Genomic DNA, 9,701 nt, shown 5'->3' on the forward strand with positions numbered 1-9,701 from the left:
CTAACTTTTAAGTTGGATTATAATATATTACAATAGTAAATTATTAAATAATAAGTATGCTTAATTAAATTTTTTTTTTTACAAAAATTTTAGTTAAATTCTGTGTCATCGCTACTAATTTAAATTTGAGTCCAATGCACGAATAAAAATTTAGTTATAAATTAAAAATTTTTATTAGTTATTTTATTTATACTCTTATTTCTAAAATTCTTGATTAAATTTTTGTTCTAACGATAAAAAAGCGCAAAAATTAAATAAAATTATAATATTAAAAAAATAGATATATTTATATCCTTCATTATTTTATACAAATATATTTTTTAAAAATTTATAAAAATAATCCACTTCTTTTCTATTTATAATTTTTTTACTGATGTGTCAAATTTTAGTAAATAAAAGAGGACAGTTTTATTTGTCGGTAAAAAAATAAAAATGTAAAATGAAAAAGAAGAGGGTGAATTTGATAATTCACAAAACATTATCACTCACTCAATAAATAAGTAATAATATCACTAAATATAAAAAAAAACCCATTCAACTGCGATGGAATTTTCCGGTCAAACTCCTTTCTTCCCTTCACTAGACTTACCCGCTAAATCCCTACTCTTCCTCCGATTAGATCAATGGAAATAAATAAGGGACCTCCAATTCGACCGGAACGAGTCGCGGTCCCGGCGATGTGGAAAGCGGACGATTCTCATCACTAAGACAAAAATGAAAAAAGAGAAAATGTCGCAACAGCAAATGAACAATAACAATAGCAACAGTGGCAATATTCCGGTGAGCGAGAGGTATTGGACTTTAGTGGATAAAGCTGATAAAAAGTTTTCTAAGATCAGAAACTTGCCTTACTATGAGCGCAACAGGTACACTATTCTTTTTCATCATTTTCTTGTAAATTATTATTTGGAGTTTTTAATTTCTTTGATGTATTTTTAAGTGTTAATTAGTGATAACTTAATAATAAATCAATGAAAATTTAATAGTAAATTAACGATAATTTACTAATAAATTAATTTTAGCTTAATAATAATTAATTGATAGTAATAAATCATAAATAATTTAGTAATAAATTAATAATAATTTAATAATAAATAATTGATAATTTAATAATTAGTAATTGAAACTTTAAAAGCAAATCAATATAATTTTATCATAAATCATCGATAACTTAATAATTAATCACTAATAACTTAATAATAAATCATGCATAATTTAATTTAAGTCAATAATATGTTGTTAGTGAATCATAGATTATTTAGTAATAAATCAGTAATAATTTTATAGTAAATAATTGAAAATTAAGTAGTAAATCAATGAATAATATAGTAGTACATATATAAAAATATAATAGTAAATCATTAATAATTTAATAGTAAATTGATAACTTAGTAAAAAAATCACTAATAATGTAATAGGGAATTATTAATAACTTAATTATAAATAAGTGATAATTTAATAATAAATTAGTTAATCATTGATAACTTTTTATTAAATCATCGATAAATTAGTAATAAATCAATTATAAATTTATAATAAATTGTCAATAACTTAGTGGTAAATCACCATTAATTTAATATATAGAAATCATTCATAACTTAATGTCAAATCATTAATAAATTAATAATAAATTATTGATAATTTAGTAACAAATTATTAATATCTTAATAATAAATCATTAATAACTTAATTATCAATTAATGATAACTTTTTTTTTTTATATATGAAGTTGTCAGGAGTTAAACCCTGGTTACTAGCAAAAATGAAGTCAAAACATTTATTTTGGGGTTAGGATAGACCTAACATGAACTTATTTAATAAAAATTTGGTAAAAAATTTTAAATTTCAATAGAACAATAATATTAGTTATCTCATATATTATTAATAGACGTTTTAAATTTCATGTTTTATAATTGTAAATGTATAACAACATATTAGTAAATCAATGATAGGTTAATAAGAAACAAGTAATAACTTAATAATTAACGATTGATAACTTAATAATAAATTAAGGATAATTTAATAGTAAATTAGTGATAACTTAATCGTAAATCAATTTTAATTTAATAGTAATTAATTAATAAACTTAGTAATAAATTATAAATATTATAGTAGTAAATCAATGATAATTTAGTAATTAATTATTGCAAATTTAAAAGTAAATTAGTATAACTTAGCAGTAGTAAATTATCAATAACTTAATAATTAATCACTGATAACTTAATAATAAATTATGGATAATTTAATATAAGTTAGTGATAACTTGATAATGAATTATAGTTAATTTAGTAATAAATATGTGATGATTTCGTAGTAAATAAAAAAAAAACTAAGTAGTAAATTAATGATAATATAGTAGTAAATGAATAATAACATAATAATAAATCATTGATAATTTATATGTAAATTATTTATAATTTAATAGTAAATCAGGAAAAACTTAATTGCAAATGAATGATAATTTAATTGTAAATAAGTGATAATTTTGTCGTAAATGAGTTAATCATTGACAATTTTAAAGTAAATTATCAATGAATTAATAATAAATCAATTATAACTTTATGATAAATCAATTATAACTTTATGATAAATCATTAGCAACTTAGTAGTGAATCATCAATAATTTATTAATATATCATTCATAATTTACTAGTAAAAGTTTTTTATAAATTAATAGTACTTGATTGCTAATTTAGTAGTAAACATTGATAATTTAGTAATATATCATTAATAACTTAGTAGTAAATTATTGATAAAATATCACTAAATGAATGATAATTTAATTGTCAATTATTAATAAATTTTTTATACTTGAAGTTGTTAGGAACTAAACATTGATTACTAGCAAAATGATATTACAAATTTCATCTTGGGAGGTCAGGATAAATCTACTACGAATCCAAAAATAAAAAAATTTAGTGAAAAAAATTCTAAATTTAAATGAAATAACAATATTATTATATAAAAAAAAATATCTTATACTAGAAATGAACCCTTACTTTCTTGTAGGAATCCATTGTTAAATATGTGATGTCACAAATTTTATTAATAATTACCAAAAGTGCGTAATAAGTTAGCATAAGATTACTAAAATTATATCAAGAGGAAGAGGTTACCAAAATTTTATAAAAAAAATTATCAAAATTGTATCAATGATTATCAAAATATATTATAAGTTATCAAAGAAATATCGAAGGTTATTAAAATTATATCGAATGTCACTAAAATTTTATCAAAGGTTATTGAAATCAAAATTATATCAAAAGTTGTTAAATTTACTTATAATATAAAAAATACAAATTAAATTATTAGTATTTATCATTATTATCAATAGTATATAAAAAGTTATCAAATTTTACTTATATTATACCAAAATTAAAATTAAATTGTTAGTATTTATTATCATCATAATATCAAAAAATTTATTTATTAGGATAAATTTTTAAAAATAAAAATTACATTAGCGTCATGCACGTGCTTATGACTAATATATATATAATAGAAAAGCAATAAGTACAGACATGGCCATTTTTAAGGAAAACACAAAGCAATAAGTACTTTCTGAAAGAACTTGTAATAGAAAAGCAGAGTTCTTCCCTCAGTGGTCATTTTTATATTATCGGATTCTGAGGTTTGTTAAATGGATGTAAGTTTTGTAGTAAAAGCATGCAAAGTGAGCGAAAAAGTTTCTGATTTTAAGCATAAAATAAGAGCAACAGGAGAACAGACACGGCCACAAGAGCATATTCCACGGTAAAATTCAGAAAGCCAGAAAACCATGTATTTGGCATTGTGGCTTACTGAAAATCCTAATGAAAATGAAAATGGTGAAGGATATAATAAATTGATTTCTGTTTGTCAAATTATTATATTGATCCAACATTCAGCTTCATTACTGAAAGACCCAAAAGACGCTTGCAGCGGAGTGAATGAAGGGTTTAGCTTTGTTAGGTAGCAATATCATCAGTGATTCAGTGCAAACAATAGCATACAACATACAACAGGAAAAATATTGGCTGTTTGAATCACATTTGTTTAATTTTGTAAGAAAACTAAACCCATTAGCTAGAAGGTGTCACTTCTTTATGCTTAGAGATTGATCAGTGGGCTTTTGATTCAGTATAGGAGGGCTGCCAGCATAAACTCACATGATTCAAGGCTGTGATGTCACTTTGCCTTTTTCATCGATCCTCATGAATCTAGGATGAATAATGACTGTATCTGAATCAACTTTGTTCATATGAACGACAAGAGATAGAAGTCTTGAAGATATAATTGTGTAATATATTGATTTTATTGAGCAGGAAGCAGCAAAATGCCGCCTACAAAGATTACTACGTACTCTAATTATGGATCTCATCACCATGGCAGAGAACTTGTAATCCAGCCCTCCACCATTCAAAGAATGAGGTTGATGCAGTTCTGTCTTCATTCTTTCTTGCAGTTGTTGGGGTTGGTATCCTCTGAAATAGAGGGGTACCCCAGCAGCAAGGGGCCTCTCTTCTATTTCTATACTATGCTCTGCTATTACACATTCTTTACACCTATGAAGGCAATGCAAGTGTAGGAAAGGCAAAAAAAAAAAAAAAAAAGGGAAACAAAAAGCATCTCTATGCCTGGTTCTCATGTGTATCTTTCCTCGGTTAGAAAGAACTTCTTGCAGTTTGCACAAAGTTCGTGCACCGTAAAGCATTCTTGTCCTCACCACAACATTCATCAACTTCCAGTCAAATGAAGCAACACAGATATTACCGGCTTGAGCTTTCCGTTCACAATCTGCAAGAAAAAGGTCAAGTCAGTTCTATAATACACGCAAAACCAGATTTATCTCAATACCAAAAACTGGCTTCTGATAGGTTTTACTGCCCAAACTTAATATTGATTGGGGCTTCAGTAAACAATATTAACAAGAACTCTTCACCCTGGATGCTGGAATATTGACATCAGAGATCAAATTCACATGTTCAGTCATCGGACTTTTCATTTATTACAAATATTTGGCCGAAACTACATTTTGTAAACTAAAACTCTTATCCCAGAAAAGTGCCCCCATACCCTGCCCCTTGAAGAGAAACGGAAATACTTTTATGATACATTATTAAGAGTTACCTGGCGGAGTACCATAGTAGAGTCTCCTATCGTCCACATGCTCCACATCTAAACCGATAAACCAAGATCCCAATGAAACATCTTCATCAGCATATTTATGCAGTACATTCCTGAGATAGAGCATAATTATTATCACTAGAGGCAATAACAAAGTTTTGACACTTCTTGAAGCATCTGAGATTAGAACTTTGGAATTGAACATGTGGTCCATGGGGAAGACCATGATTCTACAGCTTGACAGATGCAACTGGAACTAAAGACTCTGTTTTAGTTGCTAGTTCAGTAACGGGATAGGCCAGCTTCCTCTCAGTTGAAGTGCGCTCATCAACCGATCAAATACAACAGGCTTGAAATCATACCAAAGAGAAAAGAAAAGTATGAACTCACTGATTTATTGATATGTAAGTGGCCAAATCCTTCAATGTAGCATATCGAAAATATTAGTTTCCAACCTCACCGAATTTCCAGTACTCAGGTTCATGGTGTTTCATTCCTCTATTAAATAAAGAGCATATATATCAGAACAACCAAATATTGCCCATATCTTAATATAAGCTAATTTAGAAAGCACAGCACTCTGCTTACTTTCGAGCAAGAACAGGACCAGATTTCATGCAGCCGATATAAACTAGACGTTTCTTTCTATGTCCAGCTAAAGTCATACCAAGTGTTGCTGCAGTTATCTTCTGAACCATATCACAGGTAAGCACTAATAACAACAGAAAGAATGGGACAGAACAGAAGTATTACCAATCTCAGAAAATCTCCATGCACCTTCTCCTCGGCTTTAACGGCTTTATCAAGAATTACACCTGATGTTGAACTGGAGGAAAGGCCAACCAAATAAATTCGCTTCCTACTTTACGCTCAAATAGTTTACCAACACATGAGACTTCTTCACAAAAGAATCATTGGAACTTGCAATTTTTGTGAAGATAAAACTACCAGACTCAAGTTAACTGGCAATGTTAAGCATGAAGCTTTTACATGCAGTTGCTGGAGAAAGTATAGCAAACAGCCAAAGTATTTTAGAAGGATCAGACAGTATAGGCAGAAAGGGTGGAAATTACCTGTGACCTATAACGAAGCGTATGATGACAACTTTCTCTTCCTACAACTTTTTTCGCTTCTCAGCTGGGACATTTATAGTAAGATTCCATTTATCATACGTCAAGAGGAAGATCAGAGGGAAAAAAGAACCATTAAACTAAATAATTCCATGAAAACATTAATTTACCTTGAGAGATCCATGTTGCACGCACTGAATCTCTCCATTTACGACTACGAAAAGCAGCATTGAATCCTATAATCATAAAATATTTTCTTTTTAAAGCTGATTCAACATTCTTCAAGTCCTCGGATATCAGAGGGACTTTCATAATTGTCTCCCTTTCTGCCCTAGCGGCCGCTAATTTCACCTCCAAATCTGAAATGGCTTTATCCACAGTCCTACATTCCATGTACAGCAATAAGTTACGCATTTAAGGCCACATTAGAGTACAATACCTCAAATCCAGATGTAACAAACTTCAGCTTGGCTTACTGAATAGAATGCAGGGACCGTGGAATGCCTCTAAAGCTATTGGCTTCATTCTTTAAACCTTCTAAGTTTGAGAAAAGAATGAATATTACAAACAATCAATTAGCAGTTAATAAAATCCAGATAGCAAAGTTTCGCACTAAACTAAAGAGAAAAGTTAAGGCGGTACAAGCCATTAGAGTAAAAATTGCTATTCTACTAAAACGTATGGCTAATCCTTGTTTCTTTCATGCCCACAAGCAGGCTCTTCAAAGCTCAAGCATATAGATAAGTAAAACGTGTAACAAAAAACACTCACAATTTTCAGATCACAGTCCATCCCCAATTCTAAATGTTCTCCGAATGCCTTTGGCATCGGGCACCATCAACATCCTGATTCAGTATTTTGCATAATTAAAATGATCAGTATATTCTATAAGTAAGCCATGGCAAAATTAAATCTTGAACATCTCAATTTAGAAATCTTTAGACATCTCACTTTTCTGGAACATTAACAAAAGAAGTTTAGCAGACACCTGTATCAATCTAGATAACTTTGTTTAGGCAAAGGTTTTGAGTTTTTCATTTTTAACAACATGACATAGAAAATCTAGTAGGTTGTTCCCCTGCAATAATCTCCTAGAAATTGTCAAGTAAAAAGACAAAATGAGGTAAATACTAATCTTTAAATTTTAGACAATTAAGACTTTATTGTAGCACTATTCAAAGTTCTAGCAATTCAACCGATAAGTCACAGCTACTAACTTCAGCACTTGATCTTGACTACAGCTTTCCCCTTGCAAAAGGGTGGTTGAGAAAATATTACAGTACAAGGGAAAAAAGATGCAAAGGAATCGAAATATCCCAAACTTAACTCTATCCTACCCAGATTAAGAACAGCAGAGAGAGAAACATGTATACAGTTTTAAACCCACTAAAGCCACGATTCCTGGAAGTGGTACAATGCAAATAATTAGTTTAACAGTAGTTTGCTTTGCTCCAGAATCATTTATAGTAAACAATAAAAGAAAGAAAGTCCTAATACTAAAAACTTATTTATTTTTGGATAACTTAACATTCATACACAATAATTATCACAATTTATAAGCATGCTCATCAAAGTACTTCCTAGAACTCCTTTCACGAGATCTACCAAATTCTGAAAATTCATTAAAACCAAATGGACCAAAATGCATCATTTAATCAGCCACAAAAAAAAAAAAAAGCAACTAAAAACTGCAACTTGAGGGCTAAAACAAATGAAAAAATAGAAAATGGATACAAGATAGTGGAGGCTGCTATCATCACTAGGACACAAGATAGTGGAAGCTACTATTTAGCATTTTTTAATCTATGGTTAATTTGAAGCCAGAAGAAAAGCAGAAATTAAAATTAATATTTTTATTCGCACCAATCCTCTTCGAATATATTTTTTTTGAAGTATTCATTATAAAAATTTATTGATTGATTTATTAATTTTATTGATAACAAGGATGGAAATCAAAATTTAAAACCCACCACAAAAAAATGTTTTATTCCCCTACACTTCAACAGAATCCTATTCGAGTTTTGGGTCTATATAAACAAATTGCATTGGAAAAGAAAAACAAACAAACCAATACAGGCAAGCCTTCCCTCTAATATCACCCTGTCATAAACCTCAAAAACCACAATGCAAGCCACAAAGGATAACAAGGATCAGAAAAACAAATTGGAACAAGTGTTTCGAGCTTACTCTAAGGAGGGCAGCCTCACCAGGAACCAGCTCAAGGATGCTTTTGAACATCTAGGTGCACTCACGCCAAACAAGCAAGTGGAAGAGGCCATGGACGTTGCTGATAAAAATAAGGATAATTTGATCGACTGCACCAATGATGAGTTGGATTCTCTTGTTGAATATGGTTGCAATAAAGGCTTTAAAGGTTCCGCTTAAGTGTCGATGGATCAACTTTCAGCCGACGTACGGGGGATGCTTATGACTGATGAAAAATAAATATATAGCTTTGGGTCTTTTCCTTCATGTTGTCTCAAAAACATGATGAAATTAAAATAAAATAAAACCCCTGTTTTTATGTAATTCTATGTATAATTTTGCATGCTTGCGTGCCTCAACTATCAAGTACCATAAACATGTTGTTTGTACTATTATAAATTATAGACTGATATTTTTATTACTTAAAAACTTAAACAAAAAGTTTGAGGAAACTTAAAAGTAAACCTATTCAAAGGAAAAACATACAATATAATATATATATATGAACTTAATTTAAATGCTTATTTTTTTAATTTTTATACATATTTACACATATGCTTTTGTATGCACATGCGTACATATACACACATATATATATGTGTGTGTGTGAGTATAGAAGGAAATGGTTTTGATAAAATTGAAGCTATTTGACAAAAAAATTGAAGTACATACTGATGTTGACAGGCAAAGGAAAGTTACATTCTAATAAGAATTAGAATATCAAAATGAGTTAATTAGTTGTAGGATTTCAAATGAAATTTCATTTATGAAGGTAACTTCAAATATCAAAAGTTGAAATACCTAGTTTAGCAAAATTATATATATTTGAATTTTATTTTTGGAAATAGTTAAATTCTTTTGTAATTTTATTAAAATGTTTGCGAAGCATATATAAAGGATTAATTAGTAGTGTCTTTTGTGCATTGCTTTGGTTTAGAAAACACAATTTTACATTAATTTAAAAGGCCATTTGTTTTATTATGAAATTATTAATTTAATCTTTTAAATTATTTTTCTATCCTACTATTAATTAATTCATTTTTAATAATAAATTTTGACCCTTTCTTATTTCATAAATGTTTCTTACAAAATTATTATAGTGAGATGATGCTATTATAATTTGGTAATAAGTCATATTTTTTAACTTTTCTAAAGGCTTCTTATTATCTAAGCCCAAATTCCCCACTATATTTTGCACATTTTATAAGATAGTTTTTAGCTTTTTACTACTTGATTTAAATGCATTATTATATGTGCATATATAATGTAAGATGATATGTCATAATTTAAACTTTGATCGTTAAAATTAAAATTTTAATA

The 9,701-nt window shown here is 28.4% G+C and overlaps 1 pseudogene across 1 annotated transcript; it reads right to left on the bottom strand.

Annotated features, from left to right (window-relative positions):
- Nucleotides 1-4,137: 4,137 nt before the first annotated feature.
- LOC111277765 (putative beta-1,3-galactosyltransferase 4) lies at nt 4,138-7,014 on the bottom strand (annotated as a pseudogene). The gene is made up of 8 exons (XR_016343427.1): nt 6,996-7,014; nt 6,653-6,713; nt 6,347-6,558; nt 6,180-6,243; nt 5,695-5,932; nt 5,497-5,604; nt 5,110-5,219; nt 4,138-4,776 (listed from the first exon to the last, which is right to left on the bottom strand). The product of XR_016343427.1 is annotated as a putative beta-1,3-galactosyltransferase 4 (transcript).
- Nucleotides 7,015-9,701: the final 2,687 nt, after the last annotated feature.

Source organism: Durio zibethinus, chromosome 7 (assembly GCF_047325235.1).
Source record: "Durio zibethinus cultivar Kanyao isolate XHJ-2024 chromosome 7, ASM4732523v1, whole genome shotgun sequence".
Classification (NCBI taxonomy): domain Eukaryota; kingdom Viridiplantae; phylum Streptophyta; class Magnoliopsida; order Malvales; family Malvaceae; genus Durio; species Durio zibethinus.